Source organism: Rhipicephalus sanguineus, chromosome 3 (genome assembly GCF_013339695.2).
Source record: "Rhipicephalus sanguineus isolate Rsan-2018 chromosome 3, BIME_Rsan_1.4, whole genome shotgun sequence".
Lineage (NCBI taxonomy): Eukaryota > Metazoa > Arthropoda > Arachnida > Ixodida > Ixodidae > Rhipicephalus > Rhipicephalus sanguineus.
Genome location: NC_051178.1, coordinates 49,474,568 through 49,475,154, shown reverse-complemented (window position 1 = coordinate 49,475,154; position 587 = coordinate 49,474,568).

The following is a 587-nucleotide window of genomic DNA, read 5'->3' as shown; positions in this document are numbered from 1 at the left end:
AATCCTTTCTCTGTCCCCAAATGTAACGTCGTGATAACGTCCCCACCATAGCAACTTTTCATATGCGTTTTGGTTAACTGTATAAGCGTGTGTACAGCTTGTGCGTTGATTGCGTATTACGCACGAAACATTACATATTTGCAACCTCACGGTGAATTTTTAGCATTTCATTTACGTATAAGCGGCTGTGAAATGTTTCGATCTTTTTTTTTTATTGTAATGAGAATAACGAATGATTTGTCGTCACCATTTTCTGACGGTGGCTACCCCCTTCTCATTTCTCGATTATTAGTGCAAAACAAAATTAAGAAAGGAAGCAGATAAAGCTTTGCGTTCGTTGAATTAAAAAAGTCACAGTTTCGCCTCTAGGGCGAGGCGACGAATGCCATAGCAACCAATTGGAATGTCTCACGAAGAACGGCAAGTAGCTCGAAATTTGCAGCACCCTGCTCAAGCACAAGGGACGCACGAAAAGAACACACACAGGGCGAGCGCGAACTAACAACTGTCACAGCTCTACATTTGCAGCGCGCTGCTCAAACACTAAAAAGAACGCTTGAAAAGAACGCACATGTACAAACAGGACG